This window comes from Muntiacus reevesi, chromosome 8 (assembly GCF_963930625.1).
Source record: "Muntiacus reevesi chromosome 8, mMunRee1.1, whole genome shotgun sequence".
NCBI classification, from domain to species: domain Eukaryota; kingdom Metazoa; phylum Chordata; class Mammalia; order Artiodactyla; family Cervidae; genus Muntiacus; species Muntiacus reevesi.
The window spans coordinates 6,021,759-6,044,863 of record NC_089256.1 but is presented as its reverse complement, the minus strand read 5'-3'; the positions used below and the strand labels follow the sequence as shown (position 1 = coordinate 6,044,863).

Sequence of the window (23,105 nt, the reverse complement as noted above, 5' to 3'; positions counted from 1 at the left end):
ATTCTTTAAAGTGACATAAAGTGGCACTTGGAGTCCCAAATGATAATTGTTCTTTTCTCCTTGTTAATACCCAACCATGGCTCGGAGTTCTGTGAAAGATTCATTTCCTGCCAGCTCCAGAAATTTCTGTGGGGCTTGGCTCTTTGCCTCTTTTTGAAACCCAATCTGAAATCACCCTCAGGAATTGGTAAGGCTGAATTGGTTGTGACCTTCAGTCAGAATTCCTCTCTAAATATTTTAGCAGGATGGAGAACTTTGCCTACTCAGTAGGGACATGGGTGAGAAATATTGGCAGCGTCTCAGAAATATGATTACTTTGAGGGCATTTCCAGCTCAACTTGAATCTTAGGAACTGGAATTTGGTAAGGAAATTAGATTTTATGGGATTTCCCCCTATTTAAGAGGACCTTGGTGTTTAGACAAAAACTTTAAGTTCATGGGAACCGCTCTGCAAAGATGCAGGGTCCTTTCTCTGTGACTGCGCTCTGAGGGGTTGCCCCACTCCCACGTGGAAGTGATCATTTATGGAGGCTCTGCCAAGCCTATTAAAGCCTTCTTAATGGGTGACACTGACAAACTGAGTGATAAAGATCGGCTGCATCCTTTGGCTCTGTGTGAGTTGTAGGTCCCTGTTGACTTGAGATCCCTATCTACTGATTACAAATAGGATAGAGAAGGTAAAGATCAAAGGGTCTTCCTATAGTATGGGTGATTTCCTGCGACTCCTACCCTCCAATTTCACATTCTGTGCAACACTGTCGAGTTTCTGACCTGTGTTAGAATCAAAAGCAGCAAGCTCATGCTTCTCTGGCCCCCAGGCTCAGAACTGCAATATTAATGGTGCTCAGCATTTATTAAACATTAAATATGCTGGAAGTTCTGCGTTAAGTGCTCCACGTGAATGATCTCCTTTCATCTGAGGAAGTAGTTTTATCACTATCCCCATTTTATGGATGAGGAAACTGAGGCCCAGAGAAATGAAACCATATAGCTAGGAGATGGTGAAGCCAGAATGCACACTCTCATCTTCACTCTGGAACTCAAAGCAGCACAAAAGAGTTGATAGAGGTGTGTCTTAGAAAAGACCTTCGCTTTTCTCTATTCTCTGAGGCTGCTTCTGCACCATTCATACCTGAGGCTATCAACGTAATAGTGACTGCAGCCCAGGAACTTTGTGGTATGATTCATGGGTTTGGGGCAGAATTATCGGTGTGAAAGGATTTGCCGTGGAGGAGTTTACTAGAGACTTCCATTTACAATGGTTGGAATTTAAAAATTTTTTTCCCACATATCCCTGGTTTCTTGAGGGAAAAGAGAAGAGGAAAGCAGAGACACCCTGGAAGGGGAGCTGGGCTGTCTCCCACTCTCCCTTTCTCTCAGCTACATACTGTTTGAGATTCTATTCATGAGCTGTAGAGTTTTGAGCCTTGGAGGAACTGAATATACAGTTGAGGGAGTCTAAAATGTGACTTATAACCTGAACCTGGGGGAGGCTGGAATATAGAAATTAGTGATGGGCTTCCCGGGTGGCTCAGTGGGAAAGAATCTGCCTGCCGATGCAGGAAACAGGGGTCCGATCCCTGGGTGGGGAAGATCCCCTGAAGGAGGAAATGGCAACCCACTCCAGTATCCTTGCCTGGAAAATCCCATGGACAGAGGGGCCTGGTGGGCTACAGTCCATGGGGTTGCAAAAGAGTTGGATGTGACTTAGTGACTAAACAACAACATTGTACTCAGAACTGAAAAATTTCCTTCTCTTTCAACCAACAAAAGGGAAGTCAAGGACCTTCAAGAGCTAGTCACTCTAAAAGTTGGGGTGTTTTCATCTTCCATGAGCCATCCACTGATTGAATAGGAGTCATTATTTTCTCTTAACTGGGCTTGTTCTATGTGGCTGATTTTAACAGTGTTTTCAAAGGAAGGCGAGCGTGTGCTCTAGAGGTGGTAGCGGTAGTGAAGGGATGGGGTTTCGATAAACCTTCCCAGAACATGCTGAGGGCTACAGCCAGGTCCTGGGGCTGTAAGCACAGTGTCACTGGACATAGAGATTCTGCAGTCTTCTTGAGGATTTGGAGGAGGCCAAGCCAAGCATTCTCTAGCTCTTTCTGTTGGAGTCAGCAGAACCACAGGGCTCCTGACGCCGTTCAGAGCACTTAGAGTAAATCTGACACTTTCAAAGGAAGCCAAGGCATTTTCAGTTCAGGTGGTTCCCGGGGTCAAGCCGATTATGGAGGTTTACAGCCTGGTGACATCCCCTCCAGCCCCCAAACTTGCCTTCGGCTGGGCCCTCACAGGGTGTTCCTGCTCAGGCTGAGGCTGTATGTTTCATGCAGTGGACTCACGTTTTTTTTCTCTTATTGATTCTTCCCAGTTTAGGGATGCAGTCTGGATATAAGAGGAACTGGAAACATTCACACCAGATTTCAGTGGCTTCAGATAACCAGCACATAGGCATCTCCCAGGGTTTTCCCCAGGAGGCAGATAAATCAGATTAAGTCCAAATTCTTTAGAGTCAAACTTCATAGTGTCTGATAGATTGTGAAAACTGGTGCCAAGGCAGGTCACACTTGAGTCCCAATAGCCCACGTCAGTCATCGTGCGTACTAAGTCGCTTCAGTCATGTCCTACTCTTTGTGACCCTATAGACCATAGCCCACCAGGCTCCTCTGGCCATGGGATTCTCCAGGCAAGAATATTGGACTGGGTTGCCATGCCCTCCTCCAGGGGATCTTCCTGACCCACAGAGTCATTAGAAATCTTAAAGCAAAATGTGGCTCCCCTATTTATTTTTATTTATTTATTTATGGCTATGCTGGGTCTTTGTTGCCGTGCATGAGCTTACTCTAGTTGCAGTGCACGGGCTTCTCATTGCAGTGGCTTCTCTTATTGCGGAGCACAGGCTCTAGGTACTCAGGCTCAGTAGTTGTGGTCCACTGGCTTAGTTGTTCCAAGGCATGTGGGATCTTCCCAGACCAGAGAGCGAACCTGCATCCCCTGCACTGGCAGACAGATTCTTATTCACTGGACCACCAGGGAAGTCCCACCCTGTATTTTTGGACCTCACAAAGTATGTGTCAGCAAAATTCTCCATCTCTCAGTGCCTACTCTGTTTTGGTAGCTGAGCTGGTGTGGGATGGGAGGTAATCCTGGCAAGTGGAGGAGGCCCAGGCAAGGCAGTTGTAGAGAGGCCACTGGAGTGACCTGGAGGAGGAGGCAATACAGATACTATTTGCCATATTCTGTTTGACCTTGGACTTGGCCAGCTCACACCTTGGGCAGAAGTCTTCCATTGCCAATTTAGAAAAGTGCTAATAAGGCAAACTGTGAATAATTTGATGACTCAAAAAATAGCCTGTTAGGGCACAGACATCAAAGGGTGCTATGGACCAGAGGGAAAAATTCTTTTCTCTTTTCTTTATCCTCCAGGAGCTTCTACTCCTGTGCTCACCATTGCTAGCTCCTCTTGTGATTTCGTGTCTCATTTCTGTGATTCACAGGTTACTGAAGTGGGAAGAAGAACCGGGAGCAGATCACGTGTTTTAAGTTATCCTTGCAAACTCACTCTCTTTGCTGGCACCATGAAGGAGCTGAATGTGCAGCTATTCCCCCCGGGTTTGGAATAATTCCCGTAGCTGCTATTCAAGGAGGCCAGGACAATCATTTTCCCATTTTCTGCTCAGCACCTTGTCCTTCAGTGGTGATGGAATAATAGTGAGTTAGTTTATAGAATCATTGCATCTATGGACCTTGGCACTTTAATTAGGAATGGTAGGCTGTGAGGAGAATTCTCACGAAGTGGATGCCAAGGGGGATTTTAGAGATTAAAAAATGTTCAGAGGTAAATGATTTGATTTTTCCAGAAGGGCACAAAATGATGCCAAGTGCTTACACTTAAGTATCACTAAGATGCTATTCTCCAGTAGATTCTGGCTTGTCACACCAGAAAATGTCTACCTCAAAGAAAAACACATTTAGGTTTTTGATTGATTTGTTTTTATTCAGAAAAGCTGAAATGGAATTAATTTTATATGTGGAGAACTGGTCATTGCTTCTACTGCTGACAGTAAGTACTACAATAGGAAAAAAATGGAACATTTCCCTCTGAACAGAATTGTAGTGAACTGAGAACTAAAGCGCTTATGGAAAATAGCTTTGAAATGATTATTTTTGTTTGCTTAAATGCTTGATTATGATGATTGTAATTCCAACTATACACAGAGCATGAAAAAAAAAAAAGCTAAGCCTAGACTCCTGTTATAACAAAAACTAAGGAACACATCACACTTCATAAACCCCAAATGCTCGTGGGTTTCTTGGGACTGCTAAGTAAAATGTAAATACACTGTTCAGGTTCTCCTTGTTTGCATTTTCAGGGCCAAGAATTCTTTTTAGGCTTTCTTTAAAAGGTTTAGCTTGACCCTGGGTCACTATAACAGCTTATGAAGTGAAACTTGAACTTGGAGTCCTTTTCTTGCTTTGCATGCGAAGGTTGGCCCTCTGAGGAGGAGACTTTGGGGGTGAGTAGCACATCTGCTGAGGGCTCAGGGTTTCAGACAACAGGATCTTCCAGTCCCAGGACCGGAGGGTTTTTGGTGAGATAATTTTATCACTGCTACAGCATCACAATCAAGCACAGCTCTGTAGGCAGCCATGTTCTAAGAAGTGATCTTTCCTGTTCTTTTCCTGGAAAGAGTAGGACTATCACAACCATGCAGTCACTCTAACTCATCAGACCATGCCCATCATCAATAATATGAATAAACCTTGCACCAAAAACCTAAAGACAAAATTGATTGGACAGTCAAGTAGAGAACTTCGAATGACCTTGGAAGATCCAAGAGCTGCCAGGGCAGTTTTAAGCTTTGATCTTCTCTGATCAAAAGGAAACCCAATCCCCTTGCTTCTGCCCTCACCCAACCTGTACAATGGCCCCAGGGGTGATGAGGAAGCAGTGGCAAGAGAACTGACAGTGTTGGTGGATGGATCAGGAGGCTGGCTAATGGCTTCAAGTGCAGTTTGTGGTCAGTTGTAAATTTGTCTCAGCCTGAGGCAGGACTGAGACCACTTGATTACTGCTGGTCTGTTCAGTGGAGCTGACAGTGGTAGCACAGGCTGGAAGCAGAAGGTTCTGCACTCCGGGTGGGTGGGAGGGATGCTCACAGGGCCCTTGTCTATACCTGCTCTGTTGCAGGGCTAAACAGAGGAGCTTGGCATTAGAGGCTCAATTCACTGCCTCCCGAACAACAGCAGCCAGTGACATGTTGTGCCAGTAACAAGGCTGCTCCTGTACATTTTGACTTGGCTTTTTGTTTCATTCAGTTTCAAGAATGTTTGTGAGTCACTTTTTAAAATGCCCCTTTGTCTTTTCCTTTCAGCCCTGAAGTTCTGGAAAAGGCCAAGACACAGCAAGGACACTTCACATTTGTCTTGGTCAAAATTGACCTCCTTGGCTTCATCTGCTCCAAACCTGTTCCTCTCTGGATGCCCTCTGTCTCACTGAAGAAGACTCCATCAACCAGTTTCATGCTCAAGCTTGGGGTTGACCTTCAACTCTCTCTTCTTCCATCTTCACCAGAGTCAGTCAATCAATCACCAGGTTCTGTCTATTCTGTCTACCAAAGATCTCCCTATCCACCCACCCTTCTTTCCATCCATCCATTCACCCATTTATCTATCCATCCATCCTTCCATGCATGCATCCATCCTTCCATCCATCCATTTATTAATCCATCTATCCACCCATCCATCCATTCATCCTTTCACTTCTCTCCAGCTCACAGCTGTGGTCCTCACTCAGGTTGCCAGCACTTTTCTCCTGGGTGGCTTCAATAGTCACCTCACTGCCCTAGGGGCTCTGCTGACTGCCCCCAGCTCACTGAATCACTTCCATTCCCAGTCACAGCCAGAGTGGTTCTTCTGCAACGTTGACTTGACCATGATACTTCATACTTCTCTGCCTACAACCCCATCAAGTGCTTTCCATGGCCCTGAAAAGTCTTACCTTCTTAGCATGATACAACTAGGGTTCTGAGATCTGGCTCCTGCCTCCTTCAGTGTAACCACATGTGCTGAATCCTATCTTTTCTCAACCTTCACACTTGCTATTCCTTCCACCTGAGTGCTGAATCCACCACTGTCCATGGCTCCACTTCCTCAGTTTTCAGGACTTAAGTGTCAAGTCCACCCAGAAGCTTCCCCTGATCCTCCCTACTCTGGACTTCACAACCTGCACCCATTGTAACTACAGGGATCTTGTGATCTAATGTCAGAACTAGAACAACTAAGGGAGTGAAAAGAGTACTTGGACATATTATGCATGAACTACAGGTGTAAACTGGGACTGACCCAGGCAAACCTAGGGTGTATGGTCACCCTCAATTCAGTTCAGTTCAGTTACTCAGTCATGTCCAACTCTTTGTGACCCCATGGACTATGGTACCCCAGGCTTCCCTGTCCATCACCAATTCCTGGAGCTTGCTCAAACTCATATCCACTGAGTTGGTGATGCCATCCAACCATCTCATCCTCTATTTTCCCCTTCTCCTCCTGCCTTCAATCTTTCCCAGCATCAGGGTCTTTTCCAATGACCCTAATCATGGCATTTATCACACCTTCAAATTATTTGTTAACTGCCTGGGTCTCCCCTAGCCCAACCCTAGCCGGTAGACTGCAAGGTCCCTGATGACAGAGAATACCCAGCTTATAGTAGGTGCTCAATGCATATTAGAAATAAATAAAAGAAGGGATGAATATGATAGAGAAACAGGAGTCTGGTCACATGGTCTCAGACTCCAGAGTCTGACGTAAAGTCATTTGTCCCCAAATCCTGCTGGTAAGTCTTGTTGTCTACTAGACCTAGGTTTTGTGTTTCTCCTCTGAAGAAGCCCCCAGACATCAAAATAGCACAGAAAAGTACCATATTGCCTTGCTAACACTTTCAAAATACTGTATTCCAAAACACATTTGGCTGAGATGAAATAGATGGGTCAGGTCCCAAAGTGTGTTTCCTGATGTGAGGACTTGTTAATTGATAAATGGCTACTGAGTCCAAGTGGAAATTTTGCAGATCTCTTTATCTCTTAGACTCTTTTAAACACTGAGAAATAAGCAGTGTGTCTGAAATTTAGACACACAATCTATCCCCCTTAGCCTTTCTTATTTCCCAGCTTTCATGTTCCATGAAACCTGCTCTGAGAAACAATAAAGTCATGTTTTCTGGCATCTCTAGGTAGATGAAAACTTCGTGTCCCTCAAGGCCTGGCCAGTACTTTACTCATCTTTCCCCATTGCCTAGACCAGTTGGCACACAGTTGACACTCAAAAAAATGTCTGTTGCATGTGAACTGAAATGCCAAGAAGTCAAATGGAGGACAAAAGAGCTTGGAGTTGGGGGAACCATGTCACCCTGCCTCACTGGCCCTGCAAGTGGCCTAGGAGGAGACCGACTTGCCTGAAAATAACATAGGAAACCACAAGGCTGGTGAAGCTTGTCTGTCACACCTGGCCACGCTCCCTTTGAGCTGTGCCCATCGTGACCTCATGCCCTCTTCCCACCCCACCTCCTCAGCGTCCACACCCGTGGGGTTTGGCTGTCATGGTCTGTTCACCAAAGCTCAAATTGATGAGGCTTAGTCTCACCCAGTGGTGTTTGCTTGGATGGTTCTTGCTGACTAACACCCTCTGGCTTCCAGGGAGGGCAGCTCGAGTGGCAGAAGGTTGGGCAGAAGGGCTTATTTTGAGCAGGATCTTACTGCCCCTCTATAGTACATCATCTCTCTGTCTGCACTCACTTGTGAGACTGGCTTGGCCATGCACCCAAGCCAACAGTCAAATGTTCTGTCCATCACCCAAAGGGGGACTCATGGGTCAGCATTCAAAAAGGAAGAAGATGAGGCTGTTCCTCAGACATCAGGAAAGAAAAGCACACACCCAACTTAAAACCACATCTTGATGGAGGAGAAAAAAAAGATGGCGCCCAGAAGTTAAACCCTGTTCCCTTGGAGCAGGTTTAAATGTCTGTCTTGAAGAATTTTTTTTTTTGCAGTATATATGTATTTTTTCCTTCTGAGACACTATTTCTTCTTTCAAATTAATTATTTATTATAGAATGACAAAATTTCGTGAAGCTACAAGCTGAAACTCCACCTTTCTCACAGCCCCTTTTCTAATCTAAAAGGGGGAAAAAAGTCAGAAAAGGCCATTGTGAAGCTCTATAGTTGAGCTAATAAGGGAGTCTGGAGGGGGGATGGTCCCCTGCACTGTGGCTCAAAGCCAGTGCGGGTGGGGCCAGGGTACTCTTCTAGGCAGGAGCGGGGGGTCCATCCTCTGGGAAATGAATTACTTTAAGCTTCTAGAACATGAATCAGTCTGACTTCTCCCTGTGCCTTACTAAAGACTGCTTTAAATGTTTAGATTTTGCCCCTAGGAATAAGAGCCATTCTCTTGGCCTTAATCTGATACTAACCAGAACAGCAGGCAGGAGCTGGGGGGACTAGAAGCATCCACAGCCTCTTCATTGAGCACACGGGATGAAGACACAGAGCCAGAGGCCTTCTGTCTGTCTCAGGAGCCTCTGGGCTGACCAACCCCTGGCATGGTGCACGGTTGCCACGGGATGAAGAATGACCATGTGTAGCCTCGTTCCTCCAGGTAGCTTATACCTCCAAGTAAGTTCAGTCTGGGCTGACTCTGCTACCAAATGAATTAGGAATTTTTTTTTTCAGGGTAGTTTAGATTTCTGCACTACTTATGACAGCTTGTGGGTTGATGCTATTATTTCCATTGTACAGGAGAGCAACCTGAGGATCAGAAAGGTTGGAGATTTGATGAAGTTTCTATGCTTATGGTTTGAACACAAGTTGACCTAGCTCCAGAACTCGTGTACTTTCTGCTACATCCTGCCTCCTGCAGGCCACATGGAGGTCCTCTGTGCTTCCCTGCATCTATGGGGCCCAGAGTTGTAAAATCAAAGCTGTGAATCGGATGATCTAGAAGATTCCTTCCTGATCTCTCATTCCATAACTTGAAGCAAACACAAGTTCTACTGTCCAAAATGGGGTTCACATCCAAGTGGATGCCTAGGAAGGGAAATCTGCCCCCTTTAGGACCTCTTTTCTGAAAATGAAAGAACCTGGTGCCTTTTTGGTGTGTATGTGCTCAGTCCTGTCTGACTCTTTGTGACCCCATGGACTGTAGCCCTCCAGGCTCCTCTGTCCATAGGATTTTCCAGTCAAGAATACTGGAGTGGGTGGCCATTTCCTTCTCCAGGAGATCTTCCTGACCCAGGGATTGAATCTGTGTTTCTCGCGTCTCTGGCATTGGTAGGCAGATTTGGCTTTTTTTTTTAAACACTGTGTCGCCTAGGAAGCCAGGCCTTTTAGACCAAGTGATTTATGTAAATCCCTTGATCCCTCTGTGCCTAGAAGGCACTGCTCTGGCTGTAGAATGGGTGGTCTTCTCTGAGCCAAGAGCCTGGCGCTGGTCAAGGCCACACTTGTGGGGGCACAAAATGGAAGATACTCAAGTGCACTGAGGCCCTGGGGCTATAATTAGAGCTCTGCTTATTATTCTGGACGGGATGGGGGTAGAGGTGGGAAAAGAAACCCTTTAAACTGAAGAATGTATGGGTATAAATCTCTCTTCCCATTTATTTTTGTTTTGAAATGTGTTTAAGGATACATACAATATGCATCCCTCTCCTCATATATCTGTATGCTTAGATCAATTCATAAATAAAATATACAGCGGCTCGGCTAAAATGTATCACTTGTCTGTAAGATTCCTCCTACAGGTTAATGTCTTCTGCCAAGGGAACTGCCCTGGTTTGCATTGACTTTCAATGACCTACTTATATGCACTGGTTCAGGCAGAGTTTAACAAGTGGTCTGGCAGATATCTGCATCTGAACGTATTCTTCAATTTTTACACTATTTTGGTATTATTTGGCTTCACTCTGCCAAAAATCAATAGTGTGTGAATAAAGTTAGGTTGGTGATCGCACCTTTAGATAGAAAAACTGTCATGAACAGATACTTTGGGGAATGGCTCAGGAAGGGAGACTAATTCATGCTGTTTGTCATTCTATGGCTGTTCTGCTATTGGAATAATTGGCATTTCCCGGATAATTGCTTTAAGATCTTCAGGGCTTATGGGAGAAAAGACCTTGAGAGCAGAACCCACCCGAGGACTGCCTGTCATTGTCCAAGTTCACTTTCTGTTGCTGAATGTGATCTGAGACTGAGGTTGATGGCTGTGAATTTTAGTATGTCACTGTCAATCATAGGAGCTTATCTGATATCTTCTTTGGTCTGGAATTGGAAATTCCTGAATAATGTGATACTCGAGAATTGGGTAGTCTCAAGATCAGAAGGTGGTTTAATCTCCATGATCAGGTTTTAAAATATGATTCCTGCAAAATTTATTAATATTGAAGAATCCTATCTTTGAGCACAAGTCTGTGTTTTAAATGTGTCTGAACTCTTGTAGGAGGTATTTCTTGTTAAAATCAAGTATTTAATTAGGGACCAGGAATTAAAAAAAAATTATAAACCTCATTTCTTACATACATCTATAAAAACAAAAAGAACAAATAAGACGAGATGATGAAATGTAAATTCATATAAAATATTGTAGAATATACTCAGCCAAGTCAAGCACTTGGTGTATTGTGAACAACTGTTTCTTGTAAACCAAATTACAAAAAGTTGGATTAAAAAAAAATCAATTGACTATTATTTATGTTCCATTTAACCTAGGTGCTTTAATAATGTCTATCTGACCAAATACAATATTGATTTTTTATTGCTGTGGGATTCACTTAACCTTAAATAAAACTAAAGAAAACTAAACCCCAGTTGCCTACCCTCTCCTGTAACTGTTGGTGTTTAGAGTGGAAAAGAGAGTGCTGAATTTAGGCAACTGATGCAGGAAGGGGAAAAGAGGTAGGAGCTTTGGTTTTCTGTCTGTTTTCAACCGACAAATACTTATACTAAGTGTGAGACAATAGAAAAAAATATGTGTATATATATATATTGGTCTTTGACCCTGCATTCTGACACAGGGATCCCGAGTCCCTTGTAAATTCCTAAGTGATGAGCCACCTGGTGGTAGTTTGGTACCTAAGTCGTGTCTGACTCCTTGAGACCCCATCAACGGCCAGGCTCCTCTGTCCTTGGGATTTCTCAGGCAAGAATACTGGAGTGGGTTGCCATTTCCTTCTCCAGGGAATCTTCCTGACTTAGAGATTGAACCCACATCTCCTGCACTGGCAGGCGATTCTTTACCACTGAGCAACCAGGAAGCCCCATCTTTTATAATCTTCTTTAATAAACTGGTATGTAAGTAAGTAAGTAAGCACCCTAAATACAAATGAGTTCCATTCCAAGAGTGAGTTCATAAGTTCATTTTGTTTGTTAAGTCCAACAACGTAAGCCAAGGTACTCAACTAACACAGCTGGCTATATAGTACTGTACCGTAATAGGGTTTTTAATACTTTTCACAGAAATAATACATACAAAAAACAAAAAATAAAGAAAAAATTTTAATCTTACAGTACAGTACCTTGAGAAGTATGGTAGTACCATCCAAGAGCTGGCATACAGGGGCTGGCATCAAGTGAAGAGGCAAGAAGAGATACTGACTGGAAGATGGTAGAGCTGAAGGATTGTCAGCTCTGGGAGACGGAGAGCAACTTGCAATTTCACTCCTACCTGATGCTAATGGAACACATGTTTGCATATTTGAAAATTCACAGCTTGAAGGTTTCTATGTAAGGGACTTACTGTATTTCCCTGAGTTCTGGGAGCCTCTCTAGGGAGTTAATAAAACCTGAGTCGAGAGCTGTTGGAACCACCAATCCATAGCACAGGTGATAAGCTGGACTTGTGGCTGGCGTCTGAAGTGGGGGGTGAGGGAAACTATTTTGTGGGACTGAGCCCTTAGCTGTGAGATCTGAAGCTATCTCCCGGTACACAGTGTCAGGACAGAGCTAAATTGTAGGACACCCAGCTGATGTCCAAGACCTGCTCATTGTTGCGGAGAACCCTCCCTCCACACCTGGTGACAGGAAGTATCAGAAGAGATGGGCTCTGTGTGAGTAACAAAGGAGACTCCCAGGAAAGAAGGGCTTCCCAGGTGGCTCAGCTGGTAAAGAATCTGCCGGCAAAGCAGGAGACGTGGGTTTGATCCCTGGGTTGGGAAGATACCCTGGAGAAGGGAAGAGCTACCCACTCTAGTATTCTGGCCTGGAAAATTCCATGGACTGTGTAGTCCATGCGGTCGTAGAATTGGACAAGACTGAGCAACTTTCACTTTCACTTTCCAGGAAAGAAACGCAGCAGAAAAGAACTGGGTCTCCCCTACTGTGGAAGAAAAAATCTGGGTTTTTCCTCTAGAGTAAGGTAAGGCTCAGTGGAAAAGAATCTGCTTGCATTGCAGGAGATGGGTTGGATTGTGGCAGGAACCATGGGATCAGTCCCTGGGTCAGGAAGATTCCCTGGAGAAGGAAATGGTAACCAACTCCTGTATTCGTGGCTGGGAAACCCTGTGGACAGAAAGCCTGGCGGGCTACAGTCCATGGGATTGCAAAGAGTAGGACGTGACTTAGTGACTGGACTAAACAACAACTAAGGCTCAGGTCCTTAGTGTGCATTTTCCAGTGTATCATACGTCAAATAAGAAGACAAGACTCTTGGCAAACAAGGTACCCAGTAAGTATGTGACAAGGAAGCACAGAAATCCAGTGGTGGAGCCTGCTTCAGACAGAAGCAGAAATTCCAGTTTCTATTTTGCATTAATTTTTAAAGAATATAAGTTGTATTCTAACTGGGTTGTCCAAAAGCTGAAAGAAAAGAAAATTTACAGATGAGGGAGAGTAGATGGATGAGGGTGGGCAGTTCAGTTCGGTTGTTCAGTCATGTCTGACTCTTTGTGGCCCCATGGACTGCAGCACAACAGGCTTCCCTCTCCATCACCAACTCCTGGAGCTTACCCAAACTCATGTCCATAGAGCTGGTGATGCCATCCAACCGTCTCATCCTCTGTCATCCCCTTCTCTTCCTGCCTTTAATCTTTCCCAGCATCGGAGTCTTTTCCAATGAGTCAGTTCTTCACATCAGGCGGCCAAAGTATTGGAGTTTCAGCTTCAGCATCAGTCCTTCCAATGAATATTCAGGACTGATTTCCTTCAGGATTGACCAGTTTGATCTCCTTGCAGTCTGAGGGACCCTCAAGAGTCTTCTCCAACACCACAGTTCAAAAGCATCAATTCTTAGGCACACAGCTTTCTTATAGTCCAACTCTCATATCCACACATGACTACTGGAAAAACCATAGCTTTGACTAGATGGACCTTGACGGCAAAGTAATGTCTCTGCTTTTTAAAATTCTGTCCCGGTTGGTCATAGCTTTTCTTCCAAGGAGCAAGTGTCTTTTAATTTCATGGCTGCAATCACCATCAGCAGTGATTTTGGAGCCCCCCAAAATAAAGTCAGCCACTGTTTTCATTGTTTCCTCATCTATTTGCCATGAAGTGATAGGACTTGATGCCATGATCTTCATTTTCTGAATGTTGAGTTTTAAGCCAACTTTTTTTGCTCTCCTCTTTCACTTTCATCAAGAGGTTATTTAGTTCTTCACTTTCTGCCATAAGGGTGGTATCATCTGCATATCTGAGGTTATTGATATTTCTCCCAGCAATCTTGATTCCAGTTTGTGCTTCATCAAGCCCAGTATTTTGCATGATATATATACTCTGTATATAAGTTAAATAAGCAGGGTGACAAAATATCACCTTGATGTACTTCTTTCCCTATTTGGAACCAGTCTGTTGTTCCATGTCCACTTCTAACTGTTGCTTCTTGACCAGGATACTGACTTCTTGGGGGGCAGGTAAGGTGGTCTGGTATTCCCATCCCTTGAAGAATTTTCCAGAGTTTGTTGTGATCCACACAGAGGCTTTGGCATAGTCAATAAAGCAGAAGTAGATGTTTTTCTGGAAACTCTCTTGCTTTTCTTATGATCCAGCAGTTGTTGGCAATTTGACTTCTGGTTGCTCTGCCTTTTCTAAATCCAGAGTGAACATCTGGAAGTTCATGTTGCATGTACTATTGAAGCCTGGCTTAGAGAATTTTGAGCATTACTTTGCTAGCATGTAAGATGAGTGCAGTAGTTTGAACATTCTTTGACATTGCCTTTCTTTGGAATTGGAATGAAAACTGACCTTTTCCAGTCCTGTGGCCACTGCTGTTTTCCAAATTTGCTGGCATATTGAATGCAGCACTTTCACAGCATCAGCTTTTAGGATTTGAAATAACTCAACTGGAATTCTATCTCCTCCGCTTGCTTTGCTCGTAGTGATGCTTCCTAAGGATGCATCCAGGATGCATCCTTCGCATTCCAGGATGTCTGGCTCTAGGTGAGTGATCATACCTTTGTGGTTATTTGGGTCGTGAAGATCTTTTTTGTATAGTTCTTCTGTGTATTCTTGCTACCTCTTCTTAGTATCTTCTGCTTCTGTTAGGTCCATACCATTTCTGTCCTTTACTGTGCCCATCTCTGTATGAAATGTTCCCTGGTATCACTAATTTTCTTGATGAGATCTCTAGTCTTTCCCATTCTATTGCTTTCCTCTATTTCTTTGCATTGATCACTGAAGAAGGCTTTCTTCTCTCTCTCTGCTATTCTTTGGAACTCTGCATTCAAATGGCTATATCTTTCCTAGGGCCTTGCCCAAGCTCTTTCTGATAGGCTTTGAGTACTATAACTTCTAATAGTTGCCTTATTTAAATCTCATTTCAATTTTGTAATTCACATGCCAGTGTCTCTATTTTGCAGATGAAGAAACTGAATACTCAGAAAGACGAGCTACTTGCTTTAAGGTCACACAGCTCCTGCTGGGATGCTAACATTGATTGGACAACATGTTTTTTCTATGCATGCCCCAAGTAGGAAATAGAACTATGTCAAAAGTAACATTATCATGGGAATTAATATTTATAATTTCAATAAGTCTTTATCACTTATTGGAAAATTTTTCATGTACAAGATGGAGAAGCTGATCAGAAGATCATTGATTGAAGTCCCATCTGTGATAAAATTTAATAATTTGTTATTGGTCAAGAAAAAGCTGGCTGGTTACCTCTGAAAGTCCATGAACCGAAATTAGTTTGCAGCTAGGTTTTGTTTGGCCTGTTGATGGAGTAAGTAAATATCTGACGTTTAAGGGTTTTTGTTTTTTTTTTTTCACTAACATTAAAACAAACTAACAGGAAACCTTATATAAAAATCTGAACAATCAGCAGATCTGGCAATTGGATCTGCTCTTCTGAAAGCTGACAAATGGTTCTGAGTACCAGCTATTCACTTTAGATGTTGTCTGTCGTTTTCCACTTTGCTGTAGTCCTCACCAATTCCTAATGTCTCCCTGACCCTGTATCAGTTGTTTTTATTTCTTTTTTTCCCCTCCAATCTGGTAGCTCCCTTTATTTGTCCAGTCTGCCTTGTTCCTGTAGGCACTTTAAGGTGGGTTTCCGGATACAGAAAGCAACAGAAGCGAAAAGAAGAGATACTTGCATTCAAGAATCTACCAGGCTGGGACTTCCCTGCTGGTCCAGTGGCTAAGACTCTGCACTCATAATGCAGGGGGCCCCGGTTCAAGTCCTGGTCAGGGAAATAGATCCCACATACTGCAACTAAAAAATCCTGTATGCTGCAATGAAGACTGAAGATCCCACATGCTCCAATTAAGACCTGGTGTAGCCAAATAAATAAATAAATATTAAAAAAAAAAAAAACCTACCATGCCAGTAATCAGTTCTATGACCTCAGGCTAACCCATTAACCACTCAGAGTCTCAGATTCCTCATCTGTTACATGGGAATGATAAATGATTTGGGGGAAGTTAAATAGTTCATGAGATTATGCTCAGTAAATGTAACTGACTCTAAGACATCCTTAAAAGAATTTTGCCCCCACCACCAATCTGTAGATGATGCTCAAACTGACAATGTACCAGCATCCTCTCATAGCCATTGTTTAGCTAACCTTTCAAATCACACTTTTCTAGGCCATTTTTGTTCTCTTCTATTCAAGTAGATTTTTAATTGTGCTTCAGACCATTTCCAGCATTACTGTAATTACATAGCAACATCTTTTCATAATATGAAATGGAACAATTGAGCAAAATATGCAAAAGCTCCTGCTTCCCCCCATACTTGCTCACGGCACCCCTTCTTTGCCCATTGAGAAATGAAATCCCCACACTTTCTGGCATGTGGCTACCATTGTGGATCTTTCTATCATCACTCCTGTTTCAAGGACCTACAGTTGTTAATAATATGGTATTGCCCATCGTCTGAATAACCTTTTCTTGACTTCAACCAGAGAGTTAGCCTTGGTGGTGTCCTACCTGGAAAGGACAATACGAAGTGGAACTTGGAGTCCCAGTAGTGACAAGTAAGTGGTAACCCTTGGACTGGATGCAGGTTTTCAAAGAGTCCCTGACTTAACCTCCAACAAGAGGGAAAATGGCCCATGGAGGTCCTTACAGAAATAACTGACCTGCATTTTGGCAAAAGCATATAACTCAAAATAAAATTACTCGAGTGGAAAATGGCTTTCTTCTTGCATGAATGAGAAAGGTTGAGTTGAAATTTTTGTTTTGCCTGCTGAATTGCCCATAGAATTGATCTAGTTGGACCAAGTACTAGAGGGGCTTCCCACATCATGGGGTTCCGATTACCCATTGTGTGTCTAACCTGTGGATGAACACGGTGCTTGGGAAGAGAGTGTTTTGAGGTTGTGCTGGGCAGGTGCTGGGGCAAACAGACAATGAAGGAAATTTTTGCGTGCGTGCATGCTCATTTAGTTCAGTCGTGTCTGACTCTATGAGACCCTATGGACTGCAGCCTGCCAGGCTCCTCTGTCCATGGGATTCTCCAGGCAAGAATACTGGAAGGGATTGCCATGCCCTTCTCCCGGGATCTTCCCGACCAAGGGATTGTACGCAAGTCTCTATGTCTACCTGCGTTGGGAGATGGGTTCTTTTTCACTGGGCCGCCAGGGAAGCCCAAAGGACGCCTGGATCCACAAACCAATGTTAACCTTTAACCAGGTGTCCATCTCATCCTGTGCCTGAATCAGCCAGTTTCCTTTTTGTTTCACTTGTTGGATCATTGGGCTTTCCTGGTGGCTCAGATGGTAAAGAATCTGCCAAAAATGAAGGAGTCCTGGGTCAATCCCTGGATTAGGAAGATCCCTTGGAGAAGGGAATGGTGATCCACTCCAGTATTTTTGCCTGGAGAATCCACATGGAGAGAAGAGCCTGGCGGGCTACAGTCCAAGGGGTTGCAAAGAAACAGACTTGTGTGCGCACCTAACAATGTTGGGTCATAGCTCCAAGCCTGTTGCACTTAATGGCATGAACACCAGGCTCCTACTGGGATGTGGGGAAGACCTGCTTGCTAGCAAGATCTTCACATGTTCCTTTCTCTTGGGAGTTCATTTCCTAAGTTCTCGGTATGGCAGAGAAGTTCCTTGGTCTTCTGAAGGGTGAAACTCAGGCTGCTTAGCAGGGCATTGGCAACGCAGGGCCTGCTGCCTTGAAACAGAAACTGCCAGTTAAGAATAGCTTTCTAAGTTTTAGGGTGCTCAGGCACAGCTGAATTATTTCACTGTTTGTGGCTGATTTATTCTTATGCTTTGCGAGCAGCTTCCACAGTGCAGCAAGAACGCAGAACACAGAAGAGGGCTGTTGAGCGAGGCATCCCAGGGCTCTGAGTAGGCGGATCTGTTTTGGGAGCTTGCTCTGAGAATTCTGAAATCCAATCATTCCAGATAGTGAGTGTGCCCTAAGCTCTTTACCTCTCCTACTGGAGAGGAAGGAACATAAAGCACAGGCTGCCAGAAAAACCCTGGGGCTACCATCACCACTTTGGTTTTAGGCAAGCCACTTCAAGTCTCTGAACCTCAGTTTCCCTATTTCTCAGACAGAGATCACTCCATTAATGACATGAGAGGTGAGCAGGGTATATATGCTGTATCACTGGGTGCCTGATGCCTGGCAAATACTAGGTGCTCAGGAAATGTCAGTTCTTTTTTCCTTTTCTGATATCCACGTGTTTGCTGCCCTAGCAGAAAGTGAGCTGAAGGCATGGAAAGAGTGCTTAATATTTTATCTGTTATCCATTACTTTCTTTCTGTTTTCTAGAGCATTATGATTCTTTCCTGAGAGGCCAAGAAGGCCCTAAGAAGATTAAATCAGCATGTAAATTTCAGCTTAGTTCCAGGCTAAGCCCCTTAAGACATCTGTATTTTGTGGAGAAGCTGCAGCATGTAGCAGAGGCTGAAGCACAGGAATTGTTAGCAAGCACACTGGCGGGGCCGCTGGGGCCGCTCGCCTTAGCGTGCTGGTGCTCAAGGGGAGACATCAGGACGGCCTGGAGGGCCTCTTAGAACAGCTTGCTAGGTGTGTCCTGAAGATTTACATTTCTTGCAATTCCCAAGTGATGCTGAGCCTCCTGGTCTGGAGACCACACTTGGAGAAATGCTGCTTAGTGGGAGGAGACATGCAGGCAAGTGGGACCCCATGGCTCTGGCCCCATCCTGGCTTTAGGCAAGTCACTTAAACCCTAGGAGACAGGGCTTCCACTTGTACAACAACAGGGCAAAAAGTATAATGTGGAAAAAAGCATAATTTAGAACAGAGCTTCCTAATCACTTTTTTCTGGAGTGAGTGGCCAACCCAAGCCCTGCTAGACTGATGGAGGGCTCAGGGGATCTCTATCTCAGCACATGTGTAATTCACCCTGAGTGTTTGGTTGGGAAAGTAAGACTAAATGGTTAGGAGCAAGTGCTTTCAAGTTATGGAAATCCCAGGGTAAGTCCTCTATCTGCTGATCTGTGCAGTCTTGCAGCTGTTCATCTGGGTCTGAGCCTCAGTTTGGTCAGCTGTGAAATGGGCACAATGATTGTATCTGTATCACGCGTGTGTGCTAAGTCTCTTCAGTCGTGTCCGACTCTTTGTGACCCTACAGACTGTAGCCTGCCTGCCAGGCTCCTCTGTCCATGGGATTCTCCAGTCAAGAATACTGGAGTGGGTTGCCATGCCCTCCTCCAGAGATCTTCCCAACCCAGGAATCGAACCCTTGTCTCTTAGGCCTCCTGCACTGGCAGGTGGATTTGTTACCACTCATACCACCTGGGAAGCCCATCTATATCATAGGTTTGTGGTAAATATCAAACACAGTAGTACATGTAGAGGGCCTGGCGTGCAAATTACCTTGCATAGAGTGAATGCTAATAAACATTAGGTATCATTCTTATCACTATCTATTATTATTTCCATTTCTCAAATTTTGCAGTTCATTCTTGTGCCTATTCTGGACCTTATTAGAAGAAGGAGGCAAACCTTCACTGTTTAGAAATGTAAAAACTTTTTTACCTTGTAATTTAAAAAATGTTTTTATTTTGTCAGGGGCATTGCTGTAAAACAATACTTCTCAAACTCAAATGTGCACCCATATCACTGTGGAATGTTATTAAAATGCACATTCAGACTCAATAGGTCTAGGGTAGAACCTGAGAACCTGCATTTCTAAGCGGCACAAGTGGACCACACTCCTGGTCCATGGACTTACACTTTGCGTGGCAAGTCTCCTCAGCAGTTGCTTTTGAACTCGCTTGCACATTGGAATCATTTGGCGACCTCTAAGCCCAGACCATATACCAAACCAAATAAATCCTGCTCTCTAGGGGTGGGATGAAAATATCAGTCCTAGTTGAAGCTTCAGCTCATCCCAATGTGTACAGTGTCAACAGCACTGGTGCTTAAATTTGCTCCATTGTGGAGAGTCTTTAAAAAATAATGATGCTTGGGTCTCACTCCCAGAGATTCTGACTTGGTCCAGAGTGAGCCCTGAGCTTAAGATTTTTTGAAAACTCCAAGGTATTTCAATGAGCAGTCAAGTTTGAGAACCACCACTCTCTAAGGTTCACAGTACTCCTTAGTAAGGCAAAGGGAGAAGTCGCATTTGATTCATATTCCAGGAGCTTAAAGCAATTAATTTCCCTTCAAATGGACCCCCTTTTCCCTAGGAGATCTGCACTGAAACATGGCCAAAATAAGAGTCTTTTTTACTCTTATTTTAAAGGCAAAAACCTGTTTAACATCTGTATTCAGGAAGCTGCATTTGTACAGTAGCTCACAAATAGACTCAGGAGAGAGTGTTCAGTTCCTAATTCCCTCCATCACCACCTTCAGCGCGACCTTGGAAAATCTTTTTATGTTTATGTTTCCATATTTTCTCATTTTTGAAACCTGGCTAATCCTACAAAGTGACCACAGGACTGGTAAATGGTCTGCTGCACCTTCACAAACACTCCCGCTCACTTCTCCAAAATTGTTCTGATTTGCTGACTCCATTTGGGCCTTTGTGCAAAATGCACACTTAGTGAGTTGTGAAAATCTGTCACATTTAAACAATAGTTGTCTATCTCTCTCTCATAAGGGTGCCAATTGCCTCCTGTTCTATTCACACAAAATTTAGGCTTAATACACCCCAGAGGCTCAGAGAAGTCAGCAAGACGACGGAAACGGTTTTTTAAAAACTGTGGTTTTGCAGGCTTGGCAGGGGCAGGCTTTTTTTCCACCTTCCCAGTGGAAACATCCCACGACTTTCCAGTGGCCCACTTGGTCCCCTAGCCCACATTTCTGGGTGATCGTCTGTACTTCAGCTTTATGAAACGGGCTCATACATCTTGGTTTCCTTAGCACTCTGTACACTGCAGGGAGCATAGTAGGTGCTTAAGAAGTGACCGTCTAACGAATGAAGTGGCAGAAACAAGTAAAATCGGAGCCAAAGAATTCCAGGAAACAGAATGGAAATTATATTGAAGGGGGAAAGTAGGTAAAAATAAGGTATTCATGCTAATAAATATTGGAGGGAATCAGTAGATGCAGAACAGGCCAGGAGGCAAGGGGATGAGGTGGGGGTGGGGTGGGGTGGCTGAAACAGAGAAAAGGGAGGAAATGACCAGAGAGAAAGAAATAAAGGTAGTGACTGACTAGAGACTGAGGAAGCTGAAGACAGAGGAAGGGAGTAGAAGTGGGAAGAAGGCGCTGGGGGAGGGGGAGAGCCGTCGGGAGGACAGACCCCTCCTCAAGCTAGGACAGTTGGTCCCCTCACTGAGGTCAGACCCAAGTGGCGAAGGTCTGACTGCGGCAGGACTGGCGGGAAAAGCCACACCAGTGTGAGTGAGTGGGCCACTGTCAGCGTTCAGGACATTTTCTGGAATCGGATATTTTCAAATTACATAATCCTCTTTGTTTTCAATTATCCTTCTCGAGAGAGTCCAGCCCCTCCCACCTTACAAATCCACCTCCAGTTAAGCCCCTGACAGCCCCCACTAACACCCGGGCCACTCCTCGGCAGCCTCCCCCAGGCCTCCCTTTCCAGCCACAGCATCCTGCCCCTCCCCGCGGAGCCTCCGCTGCTGCATCTCCAGGCATTTCCCGTCCGACTTCCAGACACTTCCGGTTGGTGAGACACACAGCCTCTTACGCCGCCTTCCTGTCCCCAGGGGACCCTCCAGGGCCACCGCCAGCCTATTGGCAGCCGCTGTGCACATTGGAAAAAGGGGCCCTTGAGGTCTTGCAGATGAGCTGGAGAAAAGTGTTGGTGGGATAAAACAAGACATGTGTCACAGAGTCAGACTCTAGGAGGAGGCTGCGTGCGTGTGTGTGTGTGTGTGTGTGTGTGTGTGTGTGTGTGTGGTGTGAAGAGAGGGATGTGTGTACAGAGGTGTTTGGGGAGACCCGCTGTGTGTGTGTGTGTGTGTGTGTGTGTGTGTGTGTGTGTGTGTGTGGTGTGAAGAGAGGGATGTGTGTACAGAGGTGTTTGGGGAGACCCGCTCATAAAAAGTGATATTTGAGCTGAGTGTTCAAAGATGAACAATTTTCCCTCTTCCAGATGGTTTTAGTGGGGGAAGGTGGGTGGAAGGAAGGGAGAGAACTGCTTAGGGGCAGGCATAGTGGGTGCAGAGGAGCAGAGGTGGGAAACTGATTTTTAGTCTTGCTAGAGCCTTTGTGCAAAGGCAGTGAACAGGGGACCAAGTGGTGGAGACAAGGTTAGAACAGGTGGGAAGAACCAGGTCACGAAGGAACCTGAATGCCAGGCTCAGAGGCAGATGTCACCTTACAGGAAATAATGTCTGGTGTGAAGCAGGAATGACATGTGGAATTTTTTTTTTTTTAATATATATGAACAAACTCAGCCTCAGGGGTATTTATAAATGACCTGCTCCATGTCACATAGTTAATGACAGAACCGTAACTTGATTCCATTTTGTTGTGCTTATACCTGGGTCTTTTCACCTAGACCTCAGGCCTCAGTGACCTGTGAGATCTTCCTTGCAGAACTGGCTAGGAGTCTTCACTTCCCTCTAAAGCTGCAAAGGACTGGGCTCAGGTCATTTCAGAGAATGCCCCTTGGGCCCCTAAATTGGTGATTTAAAAAATCCAGTTGCTTCATTTCTTAACAGAAGGACTTTATTTATACCAGGTTAGTCTTTAGGAAGCTAAACCAAAAAATGTTCCATTGGGCATTTATTGGCCCTGATTTCCAGAAAATATTTATATTGTCAGCTGAAAAGAGGGCAAGAGGGAAACTAGGGGGAGGGGAAGAGGACTCAGTGATATCTTAAATCTCCATGGGAAGACAGCAAATAAAACAGTCAGCTCTTAGAGGCCATTGGATGGTGTAGCCACTGGTTTTGGTCTGGGACTTCAACATAACTTCATTCCAGGTCTGCTTATGAGAAGAAAATGGAATTTCTTCAGCATTTTTCTCCTTTTCTGTCTTCTGTACACAGGTGAGATTTCTACCGAACAGAGAGATGGCCTCAGGGAGGAGAGAGATGAGAAAGAGCCTTGAAAATCCCATTTCTGGGGTTAATCTTCTGAATAACTGGTGGCTGAAACATCTAGGAAACACCCACCTTAATGGCTGTGCCTGGGAAATGCCTTTGTTTCTCTCTAGCAGTGAAAAACTGCATCCCGTGTCTAAGATATGAAACCGAGAGAGGAACCCAAAGTCCCTTAGTCATCTGG

General features: G+C 44.5%; 1 protein-coding gene and 1 non-coding gene across 2 annotated transcripts in view; one reads left to right on the top strand and one right to left on the bottom strand.

The window, feature by feature from the left end:
• The window catches only part of SLC9A9 (solute carrier family 9 member A9), a 640,527-nt gene that overhangs the window by 21,281 nt on the left and 596,141 nt on the right, over positions 1-23,105 (bottom strand). The window lies entirely within an intron of this gene.
• On the top strand, positions 15,598-15,670 carry TRNAM-CAU (transfer RNA methionine (anticodon CAU)). Its single transcript has one exon. It is a non-coding gene; the product is annotated as a tRNA-Met (tRNA).